Source organism: Pongo pygmaeus, chromosome 6 (genome assembly GCF_028885625.2).
Source record: "Pongo pygmaeus isolate AG05252 chromosome 6, NHGRI_mPonPyg2-v2.0_pri, whole genome shotgun sequence".
Classification (NCBI taxonomy): Eukaryota; Metazoa; Chordata; class Mammalia; order Primates; family Hominidae; genus Pongo; species Pongo pygmaeus.
The window spans coordinates 132,021,719-132,046,624 of record NC_072379.2 but is presented as its reverse complement, the minus strand read 5'-3'; the positions used below and the strand labels follow the sequence as shown (position 1 = coordinate 132,046,624).

The 24,906-nt window shown below is 43.2% G+C and overlaps 1 long non-coding RNA gene across 1 annotated transcript; it reads left to right on the top strand.

The window, feature by feature from the left end:
• Positions 1-5,038: 5,038 nt before the first annotated feature.
• On the top strand, positions 5,039-14,489 carry LOC129040190 (uncharacterized). The gene is made up of 3 exons (XR_008503565.1): positions 5,039-5,097; positions 11,003-11,092; positions 14,187-14,489. It is a non-coding gene; the product is annotated as an uncharacterized LOC129040190 (long non-coding RNA).
• Positions 14,490-24,906: the final 10,417 nt, after the last annotated feature.

Genomic DNA, 24,906 nt, shown 5'->3' with positions numbered 1-24,906 from the left:
CTTTCCTTTATAAATTACCCAGTCTTAGGTATGTCTTTATTAGTAGCATGAGAACAGACTAATACAGTGAGGAAAGCTAAAAAGGGGACCTTTGAGCAAAGGCTTGAAGAAAACAACAGTCAATCCTGCAAAGAGCTGGAGAAAGAAGATTCCAGGTAAAGGATTCAGCCAGTACAAGTCCCTGTGATGGTGGGGACTGCAGTATTTGAAGGATGCCAACAGTGTGGTTGGAGCAAGATGAACAAGGAGCAGAGGAGTAAGTGAAGGTAGAGAAGTAATAGGAGGTGGCAGATTGAGTTGGATCCTGTGAGATGCTGGAAAAATACTGGCTTTTAACTCTGTGTGAAATGAGGAGCCGTGGGAAGGTTCAGAGCAGAGGAGGACACACTCTGACTTATGGAGCATATAGCAGCATCACCTGACCCCACAACCCTAAGGAGCTCCGACTGTGGACTGAAAGCGGTGGAGTATTTTAGGCACTGGAGAGACATGAGTGCAATTTGAATTTTAGGGGGTTACTACTGCCAGCAGAGTAAATAGTGAATGGGAGCCAGAAGGCTGGAAGGATAAAGAGAGCCTCTTCTAATACCCCAGGAGAGAAGCAATGTGGGCTGAAACTAAGACCATATTAGAGATGGAGTGGGAAGGCTAAACCAAAACCTGTTAGGATAACAGGATTAAAAAGACTTTATGACCAATTGTATTTAGAGATAAAGGGAGAAGGTGGCCACCAGCTTTGGTCTTGGGCAACTGGATGGATGGTGTCAATCTCTAAACAAGCACAGCTCAGGCTTGGGGTAGGGTGGGGTGGCATGGAGTGGGGAAGATGACTTTTTCAGTCTGAGAGTTGTTGAATGTGAGGTGCCTGTGGACCATTGTGACAGAAATGTTTGGTCAGTAGCTGTTGACAGGCATTGCTGGTGCTTGTCAATACCTGCTTTTCCTCTCCTTCCAGGTTCATGAAAGACTACACTTCACAGCCTCCTTGCAGACGAGCAGGGCCATGTGATTTGTTCTGACCAATGGGCTGTACATGACAATGACATGTACCATGTCTGGGCTGAAGCACTGAATCTTTGGGCAGACCCTGCAGTTCTCTCTTCCCTGGCCCACACCCACTAAGAAAGGCTCCATGTTGCAGAGAGTGCCTTACCATACTGGAGCCTCTGTCAACACAGGCACCTGTTGTGGGCTGAACTGTGGCCTTCCAAATTCCTATGTTGAAGTAAACTCAGCATGTGGCTGTATTTGGAGACAGGGTCTTTAAAGAAGTGATTAAGGTAAAACGAGTTCATATGGTGGACCCTAATCGAATATGACTGGTGTGCTCCTAAGAAGGGGAGGTTAGGACACAGACATGCAGAGGGAAGGCCATATGAAAACAAAGGGAGAAGACGGCCATCTACAAGCCAAGGAGAGACGCCTCAGAAGACACCAACCCCTGCCCATATCTTGAGCTCAGATTTCCAGCCTGCAGAGGTGTGAGAAAGTTAATTTCTGTTGTGTAAGCCACCCAATCTGTGGAACTCTGTTATGGCAGCCCTTATTGACTAATACAGTCCCTGAGTAACAGGGTAAAGGAACACCCCTCCCTCCACCTCCCACTGCTGGCCCATATTGTACCACATGGGGGCAAAAAACTTTGATTAGCAAAAAATGGGTCAAAGCACTGAATTTTGGGGCTTGTTTGTTACGCAGTATAAACTAGTTAATTGTTTAGTATGCAAGGCTGGAGTTCAAGAGGGAAAGTTGGGCTGGAGATAGAGCTTTGGGAATTATACACATATAGGTGATATTTGAAGATACAGATAAGAGATGGTTGCCATGTGACTGCAAGAAGGGTGGTGAGGTTGGAAAATCTGTGTGATGTCATTAGGGCTCCATTCTGAGCAATGGTTAAAACATATTGATACAAATAATTTCCCTGGAGTAGAGTAGATGAATCTTAATCTTTTTCAGTGTTTCTGGTGGACAATCTGGAAAAATTATCTAAACACTTCTAACTATATATCTTCATTGGCCAAGCAAGCCTACCTTTTAGGATTGTTTTTTCCTAAATGGAGATGGCTACAAATATTTAGCTGCTAGGGTGTTTGTACAGTTCTGTTTATACCAAGGAAAAACTAGAAGCAATCTCTATGTCAAAAAAATGAAGGATTTTTTTAATAATGTATCTGCCAAATATAACACTGTGGTCATTAAAAACAATGTTTAGGGGATTTTAAAAATTTGAGGTGAAGTTCACATGCTATAAAAATAACCATTTTAGGCTGGGTGCAGTGGATCCCAGCACTTTGGGAGGCTGAGGCGGGCAGATCACAAAGTCAGGAGATCGAGACCATCCTGGCTAACATGGTGAAATCCCGTCTCTACTAAAAATACAAAAAAATTAACTGGGTGTGGTGGCGGGCACCTGTAGTCCCAGCTACTCGGGAGGCTGAGGCAGGAGAATGGCGTGAACCTGGGAGGCGGAGCTTGCAGTGACCTGAGATCACACCACTGCACTCCAGCCTGGGCAACAGAGCGAGACTCCATCTCAAAAAAAAAAAAAAAAAAATTTTAAAGTGAACAACCTAGTGGCAGTTAGCACATTTATACTTTGCACAAGTAATACCTTAATCTAGTTTCAAAATGTTTTTATCATCCCAAAAGGAAACCTACAAACATTAAGCCATTACTTCGCATTTCCCCATCCCTCCAGCACCTGACCCCACAGAAATCCTTATCTTGATTTCTGTCTCTACAGATTTGCTTATTCTGGATATGTCAAATCAATGGAACCATATGATATTTGAGCTTTTGTGCCTCACTTCAGAGTGTTTTATAGGTTTATTCATGTTGTAGAGCATGTATTAGTTTATCATTTCTTATTACAGCTAAATAATATTCCATTGTATGTATATACCACAATTGTTTATCCATTCATCCATTGATGAACATGTGGGTTGTTTCCACCTTTTGGCTATTGTGAATAGTGCTGCAAACATGGATGTATGTGTATTTGAGTATCTGTTTTTAATTCATGTGAGTGTATACGTAGGAGCGGAATTGCTAGGTCATACATTAACTTTTTGAGGAACCAAAAAGAAACTGTTTTTTTTGTAGCAGCTGAACCATTTTACATTCCCAACACCAACGTATGAGGGCTCTAATCTCTCCACATCCTTGCCAACACTTATTTTCTGTGTTTAATTTTATTTTATTTTTGAGATAGGGTCTTGCTCTGTCACCCAGGCTGGAGTGCAGTGGTGTGATCATAGTTCATTGCAAACTCAAACTCCTGAGCTCAAGCAATCCTCCAGCCTCAGCCTCCCAAGTAGCAGGGACTACAGATGTGCACCACCATGCCTGGCTAATTTTTCAAATTTTTTGTAGGGACAGGGTCTTGTTATATTGCTCAGGCTGGTCTCAAACTTCTAGCCTCAAGTGATCCTCCCACCTTGGCTTCCCAAAATGTTGAGATTACATGCATGAGTCATCATGTCCAGCCTATTTTCTGTCTTTTAAAAAAAAGATTTATTGTAGCCATTCTAGTAGGTGTGAAGTGGTATCATCTTGTGGTTTTGATTTGCATTTCCCTAATGACTAATGCTACTGAGCGTCTTTTTATGTGCTTCTTGGCCATTTGTATATCTTCTTGTGAATCTGTCCTGTCTCCATTTTTTAGTTTGATTGTTTTACCTTTTGTTGTTGAGTTGTAGGAGTTCTTTACAAATTCTGGATACTAGATAAATGATTTGCAAATATTTTCTCCCATTTTTATATGCTGACTTTTTATTTTTTTGCAGGTAGATATCTATTCAGTTGTCTTAGTAGAGGAATTTTTAATAATGTGAAAGTCATTCACAATATATTTAGTGGAAAAAAAACATGATGCATAAGAGCCCAGTATAAAAATGGTCCCATTTTTCCTAAAATATACACATATGTTTATGTAAACTAAATATCACATTTTTCCACATGTAATGCTTGTTCTCATGCTGAATTGTACAGATGACGAAGTAGCTCTTGAATTTTCTGAGAAAGAGCTTGCTAATTTAGGTATCATTGAACAATACAATAAAGTGGGTTTACACTTCACATCCTTAAGCAAGCACTGATCCATCAGTCAGGTCTAGTTTTGAAAATCCCTTTTTTTTTTTCTACCTTGATGCCAATAGGATTTTTTTTTTTTGCCATTCGTCTTTAATACAATACTCAACATCCCTGGCCTCTGTACGCTTTCTCCTGGCTTTCCCTCTAGCCCCAAATGCATTGGTATCCCCTTTAATTATGTAGAATAATCCTCTGTTTCAGCTTCTAGCTCCAAATTTGCATTACCCCTCCCATTATAGTGTTTCACAAAGGGATCTCCTGTTACCAGCATCCTTTCTCCCACCCCTTAATAGGGGTAGCAGTGGGTAACAATAGTAATGACAACTTTTTTTATGTGACATACAGTAAAAACTGCTGGAAAAAATCCATAGTCACAATTACTTTCTCTAGGCAGTGGGATCACAGATGATATTAATTTTCCTTCTTTTGCTTATTTGTGTTTTATTCAATAAACATACATTAACTTTGAAATAAGGAAATGTTATTTAAAAACAAATCGCCAATGGAAAAATGGTAACCAGAAGTAATGTCTTTCCTCTGTTTCTTAAAACTCTACTAAATAATAAAGAGTAAATAAAATTTTTAAAAAGGGATAAACTCACAAAGACCAAAAAAAATGGAGATGAAGCAAGAATAAACAGATTTCAGGTTATTTTTGGGAAATGGCAGGAAGGCAGGAGAAGCAGCTGATTAGCAAAAAAGGCCACACTACAGTGCCTGTGGGAGTAGGAGGGCTGATTCATTCCATGGAGCCTTCAAAGCTCTGAGTGAAAAACAATATTCATTCTAGAATTCTCTACCTACCCCAAATTATCAATCAATAATGGGGTGGTATAATAAAGATCTTTTTAGACACACAACCACTCCCCAAAAAAAGACCTTTCCCAGGAAGATCATCAAGGATATGCTCCATAAGAACAAGGTGGTAATCCAAAAAAGGGGAAACATGGGATCAAGAAAAAAAAGAACACAACAGAGCAGTAAAGGGAATTCCCAGACGAGGTGAGGGAGGTAGAGATGGGAATAGAAGGACAGGGGGCTTCAGGAGGTCAATCCAGAGTCCTCCTAAACGGGAGAGAAGATGGGACTGACATGTTTGAGAACATGAGAATGGGATGAAAGCATATGTGACAGTAATGCTGGGACATTTGGGAACTACTAATGGGAGATTCCTAGAAAACTAAGCAAATGGGTTACGTAAGAATCAAACTGCATCACAGCGGAACCGTGCAGCTCAAGAGGAATCAGAATTTGCATATCCATTCAACAGTTTTTCATTGAGCTCTGTGTGCTTTACCGAGCCTGCAGCAGTGAAGAAAACAAACCAAATGCTTGCTTTTATGGATCTGATATTCTACTGTGTAGGGAAGGGGGACTGACAAAACTTTTTTTTTTTACATGTTGCTATTTCTGAAACTGGGATGCAACATATAATTGATGGTATGTCGTACTTAATTGGCAACATTTTGTCTTCTCAGTAGTATATAAAATAATAGTACAGGTTACCACAGGCAAGGAGAGGTAGTTGACGGGCAGGGGGTGGTGGGGGGGTGGAAGGGGAGGTTTGTTAATGGGTACCAAAAACAATAGAAAGAATGAATAAGATCTAGTATTTGATAGCACAAGAGGGACATTATAGTCAATAATAGTTTGATTATACACTTAAAAATAACTAAAAGAATGGCTAGGCATGGTGGCTCATGTCTGTAATCCCAGCACTTTGGGAGGCCGAGGCTGGAGGATCACCTGACGTCGGGAGTTTGAAACCAGCCTGACCAACATGTAGAAACTCCATTTCTACTAAAAATACAAAATTAGCCAGGCGTGGTGGCACATGCCTGTAATCCCAGCTACTGGGGAGGCTGAGGCAGGAGAATTGCTTAAACCTGGGAGGCGGAGGTTGCTGTGAGCCAAGATCACGCCATTGCACTCTAGCCTGAGCAACAAGAGTGAAACTCCGTCTCACAAAACAAAACAAAACAACAACAACAACAAAAAAAAACTAAAAGAGCATAATTAGATTGTTTGTAATACAAAGAATAAATGCTTGAGGGGGGGATGGATACCCCATTTTCCATGATGTGCTTACTTCACATTGCATGCCTGAATCAAAACATCTCACGTACCCCATAAATGTAAACACCTATTATGTACCCACAAAAATTAAAAATAAAAAAATTAACACAAAATAATGTATCTTACAATTGATGACAATCTTACATTTGATGAAATATGGTTATAGGTTATAATAGTCACAATAATATAAAAAATAACTATTGGCTGGGCACAGTGGCTCATGCCTCCCAGGACTTTGAGAAGCCAAGGTGGGTGAATCGCTTCAGTTCAGGAGTTCAAGATCAGCCTGGGCAACATGGTGAAACCCCATCTCTACAAAAAAAATACAAAAATTAGCCAGGTGTGGTGGCGTATGCCAGTAGTGCCCAGCTACTCGGGAGGCTGAGATGGGAAGATGGCTTCAGACTGGGGGGGGGGTGGTGGGACTGCAGTGAGCCAAAATCAGGCCACTACACTCCAGCCTGGGCAACAGAGCAAGACCCTGTCTCAAACAAACAACTATTGATTGAACCAAAAGTTCTGATACATGATGCTGGTGGGGGATGGGGAGAATGAGAGCAAAGGCAGTATAAATGAGTAAAGTTCTCCTCTGCCCTTGGAGGACGTCAGCAGATAATGCTTAAAATGGAAATAATGTATGCTTGCCATTGAAATCATTGACATAGGTAATAGGGAATTAGAAGAGTCGAGATTAATTGCCTCCCTGACTGGGGGTGGAGAAGGGTTGTGCAGGAGACTGCTGTTTACCAGCAAAAGCCTCTTCATATCTTTTTGCTTTTTAACCATGTAATATATTTATTTGATTAAAATGAGAACTAATTTAAAAAAGACTATATGTCTTAGATTGTATTCCCTAAAAGCAGAGGCCAAGGCAGGAATTCAGGTGCATGAAATGTACCGAGGACGCCGGGCGCAGTGGCTCATGCCTGTAATCTCAGCACTTTGGGAGGCTGAGGCAGGTGGATCACTTGAGGTCAGGAGTTTGAAACCAGCCTGGCCAACATGGTGAAACCCTGTCTCTACTAAAAATACAAAAATTAGCCTGGTGTGGTGGTGCACACATGTAATCCCAGCTACTTGGGAGGCTGAGGCAGGAGAATCACTTGAACCCGGAAGGTGGAGGTTGCAGTGAGCTGAGATTATGCCATTGCACTCCAGCCTGGGTGACAGAGCGAGAGTCCGTCAAAAAAAAAAAAAAAAAAGGAATATACTGAGGGAAGGCTCTTCAGGAAAATTGTAACGGGGCAAGAAAAGCAGATGCAGAAGGGGAAGAGCTGAGCACTGTGTGGCCTCAGGTAAACTCTAGACTTGGCAGATCTCTGGGAAGCCTGGGCTCAGAAATTGCTCTGCAGAGCTGTCCCACCTTGCAGCAGAAGTGTATCAGTTAGTGCATGCCTGACTCCTGGGTGGGATATAACTTCCCACACATTTCAGGGTGAGGGTACTTTGTCATTCAAGGGCAATCCTCCAGAACAGTCACAGGTATAAGTCATTAGATACCACTCACAGCAGCTGGGAGATGAGGCCACTGCCTGCATCAGTAGCATCTACTCCACCATGCCATAAATCTCAAGGACAAATGTATAATCTGTATTGCTCAGAGTTCTTTTGGTTGCAAGTGACAGAAAGCCACCCTCAACTAACCTAGGGGCAAACAGTCTATGGAGGGGTTTTATTTTATTTGAGACAGGGTCTCACTCTGTCACCCAGGCTGGAGTGCAGTGGCACAATCATGGCTCACTGCAGCCTCATCCTCCAGGGCTCAAGTGATCCTCCCACCTCAGCCTCCCAAGTAACTGGAACCACAGGTGCATGTCACCATGCCCAACTCATTTTAAATTTTGAGTTCAAGAGGGAAGGATCTACTATATTGCCCAGGCTGATCTCAAACTCCTGGCCTCAAGTGATGGGACAGTTTTTATGGACTCATGTAATTAAAAATCAGACTTGGCTGCATTCAGGGCTCAGATAATGTCACCTGAGGTCCATCTAGCTTTTCCTAGCTCAGGTAGGCTCTTTCGTCGTGATGATAATGATGACACCCCACAGCCCAAGATTCCACTACTGCTGGTTTAGCAATCCCAGAGGAAAGAGAAGGTTTCTCGTACCTCTGGCAGAAAAGTACCAGGGAGGTTATCAACTGGCCCCTTTAAGGCATGTACCTATATGCCTATCTAGTAGCCAACTACTCCAGGGCTGGGAATCGGGCCGGGGCGGGGGTGGGTGGAGGGGGCAATGTGGAGGGGTTAAGAAGAGGAACCCGAGTACTCTGATTGTGGTAATGGCAGGGGCAACTCTATCCAAACCACACATGAAGAGTTTCCCATAGAAAAGAGGGATTCAATTACTGGAGAAAGGAATGTTAAATGGACAAAACAAACATACAAACAAAACAATAATCATCCAGTACCACTCATTTTTCTAATTCTTCTTATTCTCCTGTGGTCAGAACCTTAATTATCAGAGGAGAGGAGATTTCACAACTTTATTCACTTTATCCACGCAGCTCAGGAGTAATATCCACTCTCCTAACCTTGGCTACCATCTTTAAGAAGCCCAGGGAACTGATGGGAAGTAATATTTTTGACCCTGCTTAGTTGGTCTCAATTCTGTTTTATGCTGAGGAGCCCTAGGGAGAGAAGAGGGTTTATGGAAGGTCAAAACAGAAGTAACATTTTTTTTTTGACCCAATGATAAGACGATAAATTCTTTAGCTATGAGGTCTTGAATCTGGATGTGATGACCTTTTCAGTGTTCAAGTTGTGTGTCCTGCCAACCTGGCTATTAACACGAATTGAGGGAAGCCTGGGGGCTGGGAGAATGAAATGTCCTATCATGATACTTTCAACAATTACAGTTTAGCTAAACAGGACTCATGCCTTTTTTTCTTTAGCATTAAAACTGTTTTAATGAAATAGAGGATGACATTTCTGAAAAGAACATGTAATTCACTTCTACAATAGATTTTTTTGTTATCCACATGAATATTTCTTAGCTCAGAATCCCTAAGCTGCTTTTAGTAAGTGAACATTATATCTTGCATCAAAATTAGATTCTGATTTAGACTTTAAACATCCACTTCCCTGTAATCTTGCTCCTCCGAACTTGTTTACTGTTATTATTTTGAGACAGAGTCTCACTCTGTGGCCCAGGCTGGAGTGCAGTGGTGCGATCTTGGCTCCCTAGATCTCCGCCTCCTGGGTTCGAGTGATTCTTCTGCCTCAGCTTCCCAAGTAGCTGGGATTACAGGTGTGCGCCACCACGCCCAGCTAATTTTTTTGTATCTTTAGTAGAGATGAGGTTTCACCATGTTGGCCAGGCTGTTCTCAAACACCTGACCCCACGATCTGCCTGCCTCAGCCTCCCAAAGTGTTGGGATTACAGGCGTCAGCCACGGCGCCCGGCCCCAAACCTATTTCTATCTCAAGTCTGGACCTTGCAGGACAAATATGAAAAAGTAAAAATTGAGTTTTAATAAAGTCGTTATATAAAAAGTCAATTCTGAAAAGTAAAATGACAGATAAGTGTCAAATGCTGCACAATGGCACTTTCTAGTGTAGGCAGACAGGAAGGCCACAAAGGAGATTTTCACCTCTGGAGAGGTGGTATAGCCTGCAGACTACTCTCAATGGAATCATCTGGGATGCTTGTTAAAAGGCAGTTGCCAGAGGACACACCCCAGACCTAATGAAACACAACCTCTGGGGATGGAGCCAGGTATTTACATGTTTAAAAAGTATCCCAGGCTGGGCACGGTGGCTTGTGCCTGTAATCCTAGCACTTTGGGAGGCTGAGGCAGGTGGATCATTTGAGGTCAGGAGCTCGAGACCAGCCTGGCCAATGTGGTGAGACCCCCTGTCTCTACTGAAAATACAAAAATTAGCTGGGCATGGTGGCAGGCACCTGTAATCCCAGCTACTTGGTAGGCTGAGGCAGGAGAATCGCTTGAACTTAGGAGGTGGAGGTTGCAGTAAGCCAAGATCAGGCCACTGCACCCCAGCTTGGGTGACAGAGCCAGACTCTGTCTCAAAAATAAATAAATTAATTAATAAAAAGTATCCTAGGCCAGGTGTGGTGGCTCATGCCTATAATCTCAGCACTTTGGGAGGCCAAGGTAGGTAGATCACTTGAGCCCAGGAATTGGAGAGCAGCCTGGGCAACATGGCAAAACCCTGTCTCTCCAAAAAAAAAAAAAGAAAAAAAATTAGCTAAGCATGGTGGTGCCTACCTGTAGTAGTAGGTACTGTGGAGGCTAAGGTGGGAGGATCGCCTGAGCCTGGGGAAGTCAAGGCTACAGTGAGCTGAGATCGTACCACTGTACTCCAACCTGAGCGACAGAGTGAGACCCTGCCTCAGAAAAAAAAAATGTATCTCAGGTGGTTCTGGTGCACATTAATACATTAATGCTTAGAACTGCCACCCCAAACAGAAAGCCATTGCAGGCAGAGCTGTATCTTTGGTACCTGACTGCACATGGCATCTCATAGGCACTTAAATTTTAAAGCTGCTTTGGAAAGCTAAGCCTTTGTAAGGACAGATAAAGAAATTAGCAATCCAGTTGCAATGTCATTCTTCCTAATATGATCATTTTGTAAAAAGAGGGCAAGGAATGCTTAGCATGTGACTTAGTATATTTAAAGAGAATGCACTATTTGATGAGGAAACACTTAACTTGAGTTTCAAAGGATAAAAGAAATGAAAGAATTGAGGGGTACTTAAAAATGCATTCCTTTGAAAAGTATATTTAAAGTATCACTTGAGTATTCAAACTTTCTGCTAGCCAGCATCACAAGATTGTGTATATAACCACCCTAAATCTATTATGGAACAGCTCCATCTCAGAGCAGTGCCAAATCAAAGAAACATTCACAATCAAAATACTACCTACTCCCCAGTGCCACTCCACTGAATCCTTGCAGAGGTAAGCTCCCAGACGTCTCATTGGTGGGCAGTCGTCTCCTGTACTGCTGGCTGATCTATAGGGAAGTGTGTTTTATTTGTGTCTCATGAAGGTTTATAATTTCTAACCCAGCCTTAGTACCCTTTTGCAGTCTGGATTCACTTTCGGTAAATTCCAGCTAGCATGAAAAGAGAGATTTTGGTCAGCTTTTTTATTTCTGATTCTGCCACTGCTGTTCCCTGGGGAACTTGATACAATGTCACTCTCGGTAGCCATGGCTTAAGTTACACATGGCCTGGCCAAGGCACATCCAAGGTAAAAGGCAACACTTTCATATTTACAAGCCACTCATATGCTGTCCACATGCAGTTCATTTTACTAAGGATGGAACATTCTAGTATAAGTGGGAGCTCAGTTGAGTGTTACGAGGATGAATAAAAGAGAAATCAAGCCATTTGCCTCTGTTTGCTTAGTAAATAAAGTATAAGAATGCATTGTATTCTGGTGCTACCGTTCACAAGATTAGCTGTATCCACTTCAAAATGATCGACTTCTGTTGTTACTGGATCTGAACCATGAGTTCAGTCTCCATCTCTCCCAATGTCACCAGCTACTCATAACCAACATCTCCCAAAATTGAGCCAGTGGCTGTCAGAGAAACCTGGCAAGTGTTCGCCAGTAGTTCTTTGAGAAATTATCCCCATTTTTAGACAAACAACTCAAGGTGCTTTATCAACTGATGGTATGGCTTTAAAAGCTTTGTTCTAAAACAGAAAAGTAAAGAAACAGCTTCATCCTCACATTCAAATGAAAGAAACAGCAACTGGGTATCAGACTTTCTTAGAAATCCCAGGAGGGAGACTGCTTGGTGCTGCTTAGATTTGATAGTCGCTAATCATCCCAGGACCTTATGGGCCACAGGTGTCCTGTACTTGACCAGAACTTCCCTGCATGGGAAAGGGGAAGAAGTCTAAGGGGAGATTCCCCATCACTGTCTCTTTTGCCAACATCCAGAAAGGAACCAAGTGCTCCAGAAAGAGCCCGAGGATGGCAAGACATGTCCATTCTATCTTTTTCAATTCTAAGTCAATCAACAAGCAAGACATTTACTTATTAATTGGTTAGTTGGTTGGTTTTAGAGTTTTAGAAATTATAATACTTGTTGGTATTCTTTTCAAATAATACAGAGCAAAACTAAAGCAAAAAACTAAAGTCCTTATATACAGCAAAAAACTAAAGTCCGCAATTTATCACCTCACATTCCATTCTCCTCCTCAAAAATGACCAATTTAACGTTTGTTGTTCTAGACCTTTTTCTTTACAGTAAAACTATCAAGCCTTTTATTTGTACTAGTGCTTTTGAAAAAATGATTTTATTTTATTTTTGAGACAGGGTCTCACTATGTTGCCCAGGTGGTCTCGAACGCCTGGGCTCAAGCTATTCCTCCTGCCTCAATCCTCTGATGTAGGACTACAGCTGGCACCACTGCACCTGGCTTGTACCAGTGCTTTTTTACAAAGCTTGTTGACTTCAGCAAAACACTGGCATTTTCTTTTTTTCTTAAGTTTTTAAAAATATATATCTTTTTTGAGACACAGTTTCACTCTATCACCCAAGCTGGAGTGCAGTGGCGTGATCTTGGCTCACTGCAACCTTCGCCTCCCGGGTTCAAGCAATTATTGTGCCTCAGCCTCCCAGGTAACTATGACTACAGGTGTGTGCCACCATGCCCAGCTAATTTTTGTATTTTTAGTAACGACAGGGTTTTGCCATTTTGGCCAGACTGGTCTCGAACTCCTGACCTCAAGTGATCCGCCCGCCTTGGCCTCCCAAAAAAATATTGAATTGCCAAATAAAGATAGACTATATTCAAACTGTATAATGTGATGATTTGACATATATATACATTGTGTAATGGTTACTACAGTCAAATTAATTAACACGTCCATCACCACCCATGCTATTCATTAGATCCCAGAACTTGTTCATTTTATAACTGAAAATTTGTACCCTTTGGCCAACATCTCCCATTTTCCCTACTCCCCACCCCCTGGCAACTTCCGTTCAACTCTCTGCTTCTGTGAGTTCAACTTTTTTAGATTCCACTTGTAAGTGAGATCATGCAATGTTTGTCTTTCTGGGCCTGGCTTGAGACTGACCTGACTCAGTGAGTGAGGAGTGCAGTAGTCTTTTCAGGCTTCTAGATTCCAGATCTAGAAGAGTCATTATTCCAGTTGCTATGCCTGTTCCAACAAAATTACCCTATAACTTTATGGCTTGAAACAATAGGGCATTAATTTTGCTCACAAATTGCTATTTGGGCAGGGCTCAGCAGGGAGAACTCATCTGTGCTCCACCCACATATGCTGGGGTGTGCCAAGGCTGGAATCATCTGAAGTCTCACTCACTCCCAGCTTTGGTGGGTGCTGCTAGCTGGAAGCTGTGACCTTAGCAGGGACTGTCAGCTGGAACAACCATACATGGCCTCTCTATGTGGCCTGGGGTTCCCCACAGCATGGTGGCTGGGCTCCAAAGCTTGGCATCTTGAGAAAGAGGGAATCAGGCAGAAGCAATATTGCTTTTTATAACCCAGCCTTGCAGAAGCCATACAGGATCTCATCTGCTGCACTCTATTCACTGAAGCTGTCAGAAAGCCCAACCAGTTTCAGAGGAAGGGAAAGCAGACTCCACCCCTTAATAGGGAGTGAAAAGTTCAGGAAAAGAACATGGGACCAGAAATATTGGAAATATGGCTCTGGCCATTTTTTGAAAATATAATTTACCATATTCGTGATATTAAATCAGGGCTATAATAGTGATGTACTTCCTCTCTGTCAAATGGGTTCTAGCACTCTGGAGTCTACTTAAACCTGGGAGGGGACTGTGACCAGGCTAAAAGGGTGAGGGCTGAGTTTCATCACCATACCAGATCCCTAAGAAGCTGGGGAAGGCAGGGCAGAAGAAATGAAGTAGGGTGAGGGGTGGAGGGAGCTGACAATAGCTTTTCCTTCTGCGCTCACAGCTACACTGACCATTTAACATTCTAATAGGAGAAGCCTGGCATTTGTTGCAGGCATTTTGTTTATAATTGAATCCCTCTGTCTGAACACACAGGCAGCACAGTCCCGAGTATGGTACCAATATCGAGATGGATAAGGCTCATCACAGCTCAAGATTAACTATAAATTCCTAATGTGTTCAGGTAAGAGGCATCTCTACCTCCCAGCAGACAAAGAGGCAAACACAATGATCCATGAAAGAAAGAAACAGAGATGCTGCCCAAGTGAAATGAGCCTTGATATGTCACCTTTCTCACCTTGTGTTTTTGTAGCCATACCTCCAGACTTCCAGATCTCTGCCTGAGGTTTACTGATGGTTTCTTTCAGGGATCATTAAAAGTGATTTGTGGGCTGGCAAGGCTTTTGTTTTCCATGCTAAGGATTCAGTTTATAGCATGCAGCTTGGGAAGTGGTGTCTGGAGGACGGCATCCCCATCCAGGAAATCTACTCCAGGAAGGCCAAGAGGGCTTCAACAGTCCATGGGTGATCCGTGATGCTTGAGTGGGAGGAAGTGGTTCCATGGGGATGAGGTGAGGGTAGATGGGGGCCCAGGAAGTGGCTGTCTCTCTTGCCCCCTGTCAGGCTGCCCTCTCTATAGAAGAGGCCCTGGGGCGAGGCACGGTGGCTCATGCCTGTAATCCCAACACGTTGGGAGGCTGAGGCAGGCAAATCACGAGGTCAGGAGTTCAAGACCAGCCTGGCCAACATAGCGAAACCCCGCCTCTACTAAAAGTACAAAAAATTAGCCAGGCATGGTGATGGGCACCTGTAATCCCAGCTACTTGGGAGGCTGAGGCAGGAGAATCACTTGAACCCTGGAGGTGGAGGTTGCAGTGAGCAGAGATCGCGCCACTGTACTCCAGCCTGGGTGACAGTGCGACACTCTGTCTAAAAAAAAAAAAGAAAAAAGAAAGAAAGAAAGAAAAAGAAAAGAGAAGAGGCCCAGAGACACAGGGCTTTGAGCAGCCTGCATTTAGGACCCTAAAGAAGCCAATGCGCAGGAAGGAGAGCTCTTACTCAGAGGACAGGGCTACGGGCTACCCAAGGAGCCTTTGGAGCATTTTCTTTCTTCCATTGCTGGAATCAGCTTGCTTCTCTGTGTCCCTCCTGGCCTTCTCTTTCCCCTTGGGAAGTATTTTCGTTTACAAATGAATAGATCACTTGGACTTTGCAGATGCTTGGACAAAGTTACTACACACACGTCAAGCACCAACGTTCCCTCTGAAGACACCAGTGCTCCCTTTGGGTCAGCTTTGCACGCTGGGATGTACACTTTTAGATTGCCCACCCTCAGAGAGAAGGCTCTCTCCCCAGAATCCTCTAAGGACACAGCCAGAATACCCAGCTGCCCCATTACTTTCTCTTCCTCTTCTCACTCTATAATTTTAATCAGCAAAAATATTGAAGAAGAGTAATTGGGGTTGAAAATAATGGCAAACGCAGCAATTACTTTTGCACCAACCTAATACTTGCACAGCACCTCCTTAATCCATGGAGTGATGCTGGTCCTTGTATTTGTTTTTATTTTATTTACTTTTGTTTATTCATTTTCTGAGGCAGAGTCTCACTCTGTTGCCGAGGCTAGAGTGCAGTGGCGCGATCTTGGCTCACTGCAACCTCCACCCCTCAGGTTCAAGTAATTCTCATGCCTCATCCTCCTGAGTGGCTGGGACTACAGGCACACACCCCATGCCCAGCTAATTTTTGCAGTTTTTAGTAGAGATGGAGTTTCACCATGTTGGTCAGGCGGGTCTCGAACTCCTGACCTCAGGTGATTCGCCCGCCTCGGACTCCCAAAGTGCTGTGATTACAGGTATGAGCCACCATGCCCAGCCAGCCCTTGTGTTCGTAAGCATGGGGCTTTACACTCATTATCAGAAATAAATCCCATTGCACGGTGTGGTTCAATCTCAGATCAGGGTCTCACTCAAAGAAACAGCCTAGCAGCAAAAATGTAAAGCAGATCCAATCTATACTGGTGTGATGGTCAGTTTTCTGTGCAACTTGTCTAGGCTGCAGTGCACAGTTACTCAAGCACAAATCTAGGTGTTGCTGTGGTGGTATGTTGGAGATGTGGCTTTAAGTTAAGGAAATCATCCTCAATAATGTGGGTGGGCCTTATTAGTCAGTTAGAAGGATTTAAGAGTAAAACTGAGGCTTTCCTGAGGAGGAAGGAATTCTGCTTCAAGACTGCCACATCAGCTCCTGACCCAGAGGTTCCAGACTGCCAGCCTCCTAGCCTGTCCTGCAGATTTCAGATTTGTCAGCCCCCAAAACTGCGTAAGCCAATTCCTTGGAATATACATATACCTCACACATACATACATGATAGATCTATATACACATCTACTTTCTCTCTTTCTCTCTCTTTTTCTTGGAGACAGAGTCTCTGTTGCCCAAGCTGGTCTGCAATGGTGCGATCATGGCTTGCTGCAGCCTTGACCTCCTGGGCTCAGGCGATCCTCTCACCTCAGCCTCTTGAGTAGCTGGAACCACAGGCACATGCCACAACTCCAATGTAATTTTTAAATTATTATTATTTGTAAAGGTGGGGGTCTCCCTATGTTGCCCAGGCTGGTCTTGAACTCCTGGACTCAAGGGATCCTCCCACCTCGGCCTCCCAAAGTGCTGGGATTACAGGCGTGAACCACCATGCCCAGCACACATCTACCTCTCTACCTCTATCTCTATCATCTATATCTCCTACAGGTTCAATTTCTCTGGAGAACGCTGACAGGTATAACTGGCATCTACTGAAAAAGAATAAAGTGGAGCCAGTTCATAGTCCACAGAAGGTTGACTGAATTTTCCTATCTCTCTTGTCACTCCATTCTCCAACCCCTGACCCCTGGGACCTTCTCTGCAGCCTTCCTCCATCACATCTTCCCTGCCCCTGAGGCCTCTCTTACCCTCTTCCCTCCTCCCCTCTGCTAGTCTCTCTTGGAGTCAACCCAGGCCTTTCCTACAGAGATTCACCCAGCCTGGTGCCTCTGCCTCCACTGAGTAGCTCCATCGCTGTGGGATGGAGAAAAAGGACAGTGGGACTGAGACAGCCAAGTAAAAAGGGCTCCCTGGAAAATTTCCAACTGGCCTGCACACTGGGAGGATGGGGTGGGGCCTCAGGAAGTTTGTGCCATTTGCAGTGGGGAGGAGCCTGGCCTCTCCTGTTCCTGGGTGGTGACCTGAAATTCAATCTGTAAGATGGGGGCCTGTTAACAGGAACCCCTCTTGCTTTGCTGAGAGTCTTTTTCCTTTTCCCTCACTAAATTCTATAACCCCTCACCCTTCAAAGTATCTGCGTGCCTAATCTTTCCTGGTAGTGTGACAAGAACCTACAACAGGACCTGCTGAGTGGACCAGCCACACCTGAGTGTCGGGCAAGAGTGAGGGAAAAGGGCACTCATATCTTAGTTATTTTGTATTCTAATTGACCTTTCCCAAACAACTTTTACATTTAAATAACTTTAAAACTTCTCCTGAAATCTCCATAACAACCTATACGGTTTTCCTTATTTTACCCTTATAAAGTAGATTGGTTAGGTATTATCCTTTTTTTAGAGAGGAGAAAGCCAACAATTAGAGAAATTAAACATTATATCCGTGATCTCGCTATAGGTCTTATTTTACTAATTACAAAGCTGGAGTTACAACCTAAGATTTCTGACCCCACCGCACGATGCTGGCTCTTTAGAAAAGAGAACATACTTGGTTCACATTAATGAATTCATCTAACAAACATGCATCAGAAGACTAGGGATCCAGTATGGACTAAATATAAAAGTTGAAGAAGACACAGTCCCTGCCTTCAGGGAGCTCACAGTACAAGGAAGGAGCGTGGGAGCTGTTCTAGAGATGCGACACCCCTTGATTTCTCTCCACGGTTAGGAGAAAGGCAATCTGCAGAGCGCCCTTGCCTAGATGTCTTCTTCTGCCCACCTTCCCCTCCTTTCTCCTGGGATATTGTTGGCACAGCTTGCCCCAAATCTAGTGGCTGTGTGTGTCAGGGACCCCGCTGATCATCTTATAGCTCTCTGTGAAAGGTGTGGAGGCAGAGGTCCAGAGACAATGGCATTCCTACATACACATACACAGGCTGTGGTCAGAAGGATTGCTCTGTGGGTCCCTGAGGGCAGGGAAACCAGCCTTGGAAGGAAAGGAAGTCCAGTGGAAGAATAGCCTCAGGGAAGCTGGGGAAAGAAGGCTCCTAAACTCTCTAGAACATCATGGACTCTCCCCACACTTACTATTTCTCTTCCCATTTTTTCTCCTATTAGTTTAAAAGTCATTAAAAGAGATAATTAAAAACAGAGGAGACGATTTTCAAGAGAAATAAGAAGGGGATAAAAAGAATGATATAAGGTGATAAAATGATTGAAAAAAGTATTTCAAAAGGCTCAAATTAGATAACAGCAATTATAAAAATGAGAACAAATTTAAAAGATTAACAATTAAAAATAGATATAAAATGGTTTAAAGTATAAAGTTGTAATTAGTAGTATAAAACAAAATTGTAAGTAATGTTATAAATTAAAATGATAATTATACATTTTAAAGATGAATAATTAAAAAGTAAAGATAAATAGTACTAAGTTAAAAACCATAATTAATTAAAATAATATTTTAGAAAAGATGAGTACACCAATAGAGAAATGGACAAAGAATATGAATTGACATATGAAGAAATACAAATAAAAACATGTATGTAAAAAAGTTCAACCTTGCTAATAATAAAATAAATGCATATTAAAACTTTGAGCTATTGAGCTCTGCTTACCAAATTGGTAATGGTTTGAAAACTGATGTATTCAGTGTCATTAGGGATACAGGAAACAACTATTGCATGTCCCTGAACCATAAATTGTTTCAGCATACAGACGCAAGATACATGAGAGAGCTGACACTGTACATACTCTTGTCCCCAGTAATTTCATTGCTAGGAACTTATCCTAGGGATAATCATAAATATGAAGAGTGAGTTGCCTACAAGACTCTTCATCAACATAATTGTTAATAATGTTAATGTTTTAGGCCAGGCGCGGTGGCTCATGCCTATAATCCTAACACTTTGGGAGGCTGAGGTGGGCCGAACACTTGAGAAGAGGAGTTCAAGACCAGTCTGGCCAACATGGCGAATCCCCATCTCTACTAAAAATACAAAAAATTAGCCAGGCATGGTGGCACATGCCTGTAGTCCCAGCTACTCGGGAGGCTGAGGTGGGAGAATCACTTAAACCCAGGAGGTGGAGCTTGCAGTGAGCCGAGATCGTGCCACTGCACTATAGCCTGGGTGACAGAGCAAGACCCTGTCTCAAAAAAAAAAAAAAAAAGGGCTGGGTGTGGTGGCTCACGCCTGTAATCCCAGCACTTTGGGAGGCTGAGGCGGGAGGGCCACCAGGTCAGGAGTTTGAGACCAGCCTGGCCAGTAGGGTGAAACCCCGTCTCTACTAAAAATACAAAAATTAACCAGGCGTGGTGGCACTCGCCTGTTGTCCCAGCTACTAAGGAGGCTGAGGCAGAAGAATCGCTTGAACCTGGGAGGCAGAGGTTGCAGTGAGCCGAGATTGCGCCACTGCACTCTAGCCTGGGTGACAGAGCAAGACTCTGTCTCAAAAAAAAAAAAAAAAAAAAAGTTAATGTTTTAAAACTTAGAGAAAAAAATTCCTAAATGCCCAATAGTAGGAAATTTGATAAATAAGATTTTTTACACAAAGAAACACTATGCAATAATTAAAAATACTCTTGTAAAAGAACATTTAATAACATGGAAAAGAGAATTACAATGCATTAAGCAAAAAACCCAGCAGGTTAAGAACAGTATATACTATATGGTCCCATTTTTCTTGGAGAAAAAAAAGGTTATGTGTGCATATTATTAATATATTAGGAGTAGTTTTTTATGGGTAGTTATTTACAGGTGATTTTTATTTTTATTTTTTGAGACAGGGTCTTTCTCTATCACCCAGGCTGAAGTACAGTGGTGTGATCATGGCTCACTGCGGCCTTGAACTCCCAGGCTCAAGTGATCCTCCCACCTCAGCCTCCCAAGTTGCTGGGATTATAGACATGTGCCACCACGCCCAGCTAATTTTTGTATTTTTAGTAGAGATGGGGTTTCATCATGTTGGCTAGGCTGGTCTTGAACTCCTGACCTCAGGTGATCCACCCGCTTCAGCCTCCCAAAGTGCTGGGATTATAGGCATGAGCCACCACACCCAGCCAAACAGCCAAGTCTTGGGAGTAAATGACTTTCCTTCTGTCATTCACCAGCCATCAAGAACCAATACATTCAAATAATTCCTCAGGCTCCAACCCATTCTCTCTAGTTTTTGTCCCTGGTCAGTGCCCTAAGAGACCCCTGTAACCCCTGGGCCAGTCTCTACCTCCTACCCCAGAAACCAAAGGGACTAAGTATTCCTGGCCTTGTGCAATGATCACCTTATGCTACCCTAAAGACTGGGAAAATGTGGGTGACTTTGGTACACAGGTGAGGTGTACACAGTTTATCAGTAAGTATGCTTTATGTGGCAACATGCAGAAAACAATGCACAAAGGCAACCACTTCTCTGATATTTATCACCAAGGATTAATTTTGCCTGTTCCTTCCTCTTTAGTGTAGTGGTGAGTATAGTAATAATAATAATTTTGCCTGTTCTTAAACACCATGTAAATGGCCTTATGCAGCCTGTATTCTTCTATGTTGGACTTCTTTTGTTCAACATTATGCCTATGATATTCACCTATGTTGTTGAGTATAGCGATAGTTTATTATTTTTTGTTGTTGTTGTTGTAGTATAGCATTCCATTCTGTGAATATACGATTTATTTATCTATTCTAAAGCTGATGACATTTGGGCTATTTTCTGCTTGGGGCTCTTGTGAATAAAGCTGTAATAAATATTCCTGCATCTGTCTGTTGGTAGAAATAAACATTCATTTCTATTATGTGTACCCAGGAGTAGAATTGCTGGGTCATTAGCTAATGAATTGAATGAAGCCAGTACTCCTTCCCCAGTATTCCCATGGGGAAGGTGTATTAATTTATGCCAGGCCCAAGTCACCCCTGTACCAGAGGCCTGCATTGCCACCTCACAACTGTGCGCCATCCCTCCACTTAGCAATCATGTTTGCCACAGCTCCAAAAGCTGCTGCAGTATCCTTCATCCAGCACCAAAGTCCTGCACATAGGGCTCATAAGGGCAGTTTCCCATGAGAGAGAACATAGCTGGCGGCAGAGTACTAGACGGAATGCCTGGAGATATGGACTCTTGCCAGGCCCTGATGTAACCAGGCTGTGTGGCCTTGGGCAACTCACTCAGCCTCTCTGAGTCTTGGTTCTTTCATGTGTGATATAAAGAGGAAGGTTAGATGGTTGTTAAGGTTGCTTCCACTTGAAAGTCCTATGAGTTTTTGTTTTTGAGGCAGGCTCACTATGTTGCCCAGGCTGGAGTGCAGTGGTACTCACTGCAGCCTCGACCTCCCAGGTTTAAGTGAGTATCCTGCCTCAACCTCCCAAGGCTGCACCACCATGCCCCTCCCAATTTTTTTTGTAGAAGAGGGGCTTGTTTTGTTACTGAGGCTGGTCTCAAACTCCTGGGCTCCAGCAGTCCCCAGGCTAGAGTGCAGTGGCACAATCTTGGCTCACTACAACCTCCACCTCCCAGATTCAAGCAATTCTCCTGCCTCAGCCTCCTGAGTAACTAAAATTACAGGTGCGTGCCACCACACCTGGCTATTTTTTTTTTTTTTTTGAGGCGGAGTCTCACTCTGTCGCCCAGGCTGGAGTGCAGTGGTGCAATCTCAGTGCAAGCTCTGCCTCCCCGGTTCATGCCATTCTCCTGCCTCGGCGTCCCAAGTAGCTGAGACTACAGGTACCCGCCAACACACCCAGCTAATTTTTTTGTATTTTTAGTAGAGAGAGGTTTTTACCATGTTAGCCAGGATGGTCTCGATCTCCTGACCTCATGATCTGCCCGTCTCGGCCTCCCAAAGTGCTGGGATTACAGGCATGAGCCACCGTGCCCAGCTCACGCCTGGCTAATTTTTGTATTTTCAGTAGAGACGGAGTTTCACCATGTTGGCCAGGCTGTCTCAAACTCCCGACCTCAATTGATCTGCCTGCTTTGGCCTCCCAAAGTGCTGGGATTACAGGTGTGAGCCACCGAGCCCAGGCCCAGCTCCTTGAGTTCTAATAAAAGAATTGCATTGTACCAACTCTTGTTCCAGGTCAAAAGTTGGAATCCACTATGCTTTGGAACTTGTGAGTAAACCAGAGTTTCACTGGAGTTGAGAGGCTTAGGATGTGCCCATCTTGGGTGCCTCCCTGAGCTGCTGCAAAAGTGGAACCAAACAAGGCAGCACACTCGGGTGAGTACCAGCTGTGTAGAATGTGTACTTAGGGACATTTCTACACTATTACCATCAATAAACAGGCATTTCTCTGCCTGTCCAACATCGCAGCAGAAGTGCCCATATAACCTTGATGCATTTCAAGCATTTGTTATTTGGAAGTAAAGAGGCTAACAGCCTGCATTTCAGAAATCTCTCCAGCTCCATGACAGGTAGACATTGTTAAAAGGTTAGGAGAATGTCCCCGTGCTCTCAAATAAAAATGGCTTGAAAATTCATCAAGGCCAGAGGAGCCATCAGGAGAGATGACAGATGGAATGTTTGTGCTTGTTTAAGGCATGGAGATGAGAAATGAGTCTCTTCTGACTCGGTCTCTGTTCATCAGAGATGATCATTCTAAATCCAACACAAAGGAAATCGAAAGACCTTGGAACTCTGGCAGGGCTTGAGCTTAGAAGATGCAGGAGCTGGGCTGAGTTTGCTTCTTACTCCGTGCACACTTTTCCCCACTCACGGCCACCCCTCCTTCTATGCCCTTAGACTCAGTATTTCAGCCACTGTATGTTGATGAATGTAAGATGAGGAGGAAAGAAATAAGGTGTCAGAGAAAAAAAAAGTAGAAACAAGAAAAGCAAAGCAGAAGAATGTCCAGGAAAGGACAGAGAGTGGCCTTTCAGAAACCTGCTGTTAATTTGGTGAGGCTTTACTCTAGAATAAACTTTATGCCAGAGGTAACAAAAAAAATCTTCCTGGTGAACTGCCAAGTTATGACCTGTGTGTAAGATTTACTTTAGCTATCGAGCATTAAGTGATGTCCGTTAAACTGAACGGTCACCAGAGCCCATCCTAAGACACAGCATGGCATAGCATATACAATTTACCGTGAACAAGGACTTAGTAGCAAAGTGTATTCGTCCTTTCTTACACTGTTAATAAAGACATACCCGGGAGTGGGTAATTTATAAAGGAAAGAGGTTTAATTGACTCACAGTTCAGCATGGCTGGGGAGGCCTCAGGAAACTTACAATCATGGTGGAAGGGGAAGCAAACACATCCTTCTTCACATGGCAGCAGCAAGAAGAATTGCCGAGCTAAAGGGAAAAAAGCATCTTATAAGACCATCAGACCTCCTGAGAACTCACTCACTATCATGAGAATAGTATGGGGGAAACTGACCCCATGATTCAATTATCTCCACCTGGTCCCACCCTTAACACGTGGGGATTATTACAATTCAAGATGAGATTTGGATGGGGACACAGCCAAACTTTATCACAAAGGTACTGTTAGTTGAAAGCCAAAGATAGATGGAGTGGTTTCTGAAACATGGGGGGTATCTCTGCCTCATGATTTTACTAGACACATGGGCAGTGCGGTGAATCAGTTCTACTTGACCGATGCACTAAATCACTTGATCATTATGGCTACTAAAGAGAGACTATGTGATTCATGCCATAACTGTGGGTATTTTCAAAGTTGCATAGTTATACTGTCCTTGTAAATGCCTTCTAATTATTGATGACTGTTTTATGCCATTTTGAGTCTTTAATCTTTTCAAGTGTGCTGCTCAAAATTCTTGTATTCAAAATATGTCACATAAGCACATATGCACGCATCCACATGCATGCTCGCACACACACACACACACAATACTGTTTTAGGGCTTCATTGTGTTTATATGATTCTACAAACAATAATTGGTGGAAAAAGTTTTAAAGCTGATGTTCTATTATGGCTTGTCAAATATGTCTTAGTCCATATTTTCAGAATGTCTCTGTATTGATTGCACTACACACGAGGCACTTTTCAGTGATTTTAATTGGTTTGCTATAACTATGGCAACTATATGTCCTAGATTTTGCAGGATAATCCTGATTTCAAGGACTGATTTCATTGTCTCTTTAAGTTCACAAATAATAGAGCAATTGCTTCAATTTTTAGCTCAGAAAACACCATCATTAGATCTATATTCTATTTCAGCACAGGTCATAGAATCCAAGTGCTCTACTGTGCAGCTAGCATGCTACTCAGAATTGCTGGGGAGGGAGGGGGCTGTGATGAACAGCACAATGATTAGCTTTTCTAGCTGGGGACCAAGAACTAGTCTCTCTCCTCTCTCTCCCTCATTATCCCATGTCACGTTCTTTCTATTTTTACCTTTGCTTCTAATCCATATCTTTCTACACTCCCACCAAGTAGAGCAGGGACAGTCAAGTGGTGTGTGAAGGAGTAGCAGAAGTGAGGTCGCCAGGATTAGGCCTTTTCCTACTTTTTGTTTAAAGTTGGGATTGAAAAATTGGCGTATATAGAGCAAACCTTATGTAATTTTGTCTGAGTCATTTGAAAGTTTGTTTTTATTCATTTATTTATTTTGAGACAGGGTCTCACTCTGTCACCCAGGCTGGAGTGCAGTGGGACGATCATGGCT